This window comes from Chrysochloris asiatica, unplaced genomic scaffold (assembly GCF_000296735.1).
Source record: "Chrysochloris asiatica unplaced genomic scaffold, ChrAsi1.0 scaffold00028, whole genome shotgun sequence".
NCBI lineage: Eukaryota > Metazoa > Chordata > Mammalia > Afrosoricida > Chrysochloridae > Chrysochloris > Chrysochloris asiatica.
In genome coordinates, this window is record NW_006408546.1 from 3,199,775 (window position 1) to 3,202,078 (window position 2,304).

Genomic DNA, 2,304 nt, shown 5'->3' on the forward strand with positions numbered 1-2,304 from the left:
CACAAGGCCTTTTTTAAAATGTTCAAAAGCAAAGATATCAGTTTGAGGAGTAAGGTGCACCTGATCCAAGCCATGATATTTTCAATAATCTCATACACGTGTCAAAATTGGATGGTGACTAAGAAAGATCTAGAAGAATTGATGAAATTGAGTTATGGTGTTGGAGAGTATTAACATTAAAATTGCAGACTTTGGCTTTAGCAATGAATTTTCCTTTGGGAACAAACTGGATACCTTCTGTGGCAGCCTGCCTTCTGCTGCCCCAGAACTCCTCCAGGGCAAGCAGTACGATGCACCCGAGGTCGACGCCTGGAGCTTGGGAGTCATCTTATATACACTGGTCAGCGGTTCCCTGCCTTTTGATGGATAGAACCTCAAGGAGATGGGGGTGCGAGTCCTCAGAGGGAAATACCGCATTCTGTTTTACATGTCCACAGACTTTGAAAACCTGCTTAAGAAATTTCTCTTCCTCAATCCCAGCAAGAGAGATACTTTAGAGCAAATCATGAAAGACCGATGGATGAACGTGGGCCACGAAGATGATGAATTAAAGCCTTTTGTGGAGCCTGTCCCTGACTACAAGAAGCCCGGACGAACAGAGTTGATGGTGTCCATGGGTTACACTAGAGATCCATGACTCGCTGCTGGGCCAGAGGTACAACGTGGTGATGGCCACCTACTTGCTCTTGGGCTATAAGAACTCTGAGCTGGAAGGCATCACCATGACCTTGAAGCCGAGGCCTTCAGATGACTTAATAACAGTGCCCCATCCCCGTCCCACAGGGTACAGCGCTGAGTCTCGGCCAACCCCAAGCAGTGGCGCTTCAGTGATCTGTCTGGTCCTGCCTGTCCCACGACTAATTCCTACTCCAAGAAGACTCAGAGCAACAACTGAGAAAATAAGTCAGGGCGGAAGGCCTGCAGCACAGCCAAAGTGCCCACCAGGCCCCTGCCTGGCCTGGAGAGGGAGAAGACCCCACTCCACGTACAGCGTCCTCTCTACCAGCACAAACCGAAGCAGGAACTCCCTACTTTTGGAGAGGACTAGTAGCGTTGGCCAGGCCTCCACCTAGAATGGTCTAGACAGCCTAACCATGGCAAGGTCCTGGGCCTCCACGGCTTCTGCTTCTCCGGCAGTCTCTGCAGCCCGTCAGCACCAGAAATCCATGCACCTGGACAAGGCCTCTGGGCTGCCCCCACCACGGAAAGTAACTGTGAGGGGCCGCAGCCCAGCACAACCCAGCAACATGCGTGGCCCTGTCACCTCCCCCTCCGTCCACAACATCAGCGGTGGTGGAGCCCCGGACCGAACCAATTTACCCCGAGGTGTGTCCAGTCGAAACACCTTCCACGCAGGGCAGCTTCAACAGGTACGGGACCAGCAGAATCTACCCTACGGGGTGACCCCAACCTCTTCCTCTGGCAACAGCCAGGGCTGGCGAGGGGCCTCTGGTAGTATCTTCAGCAAATTCACCTCCAAGTTTGTCTGCAGGAACCTGAATGAACCTGAAAGCAAAGACTGGGTGGAGACACTCAGATCTTACCTGGTGAATGTCAGCGGTGTCGGCAAGCACGAAGATAAGGAAGACTTCTGCGACGCCAAGCCATGCATGCTGCGCTTCACGTGGAGCATGAAGACCAAGAGCTCCACGGAGCCCAAGATGATGCACGAGATCCGGAAGGTGCTGGACGTCAACAGCTGCCAGAGCAAGCTGCTTTGCGTACGGCGCGCCAACGACCACGAGGATTTCGTGCAGTGGGAGGTGGAGGTCTGTAAACTGCCGAGGCTCTCCCTCAATGGCGTGCGCTTTAAACGGATATGGGGCACCTCCATGGCCTTCAAAAACATTGCCTCCAAAACAGCCAACGAACTTAAGCTTTAACAGGCTGCCAGGAAAGAGGAACTGAGGCGGCCAACTAGATTTAGCTTCTGGGACTACCAAGATGCCACTGGCGAGAAAGCAGACTGGACTTAGTGTGTCTCCCCTGCTGGCACGGCCCCTTTTCACCCCGCCCCTCTCAGTTCTTCCACATCTGTGGGGACTGGGAGATAGTTCCCCAATTCACCCAGCCCAGAGACCCCCCTCTCCCTCTCTTCCCCAGCAGAGGCAAGGAAGGGGAGTGTGAGTGGGACGGGGTTCCCCTCCGTACTGCGGTTGTACAGAGTATTTCTCCTAAACCGAGAAATTTTTTATTACCAAAAAGAAAACTTTTTTTTATTTTCCCGAGCTGCTTTCAGGGTTCTTGCTTCATATTTGATTTTGATGCGTTTGATTGTATCTTAGAGATTTTCTTTTGGGGTCT

At 52.4% G+C, this 2,304-nt stretch overlaps 1 pseudogene; it reads left to right on the top strand.

The window, feature by feature from the left end:
* LOC102825942 overlaps nucleotides 1-1,883 on the top strand; it is a 7,063-nt pseudogene extending 5,180 nt beyond the window's left edge.
* The last annotated feature ends 421 nt before the right edge of the window (nucleotides 1,884-2,304 follow it).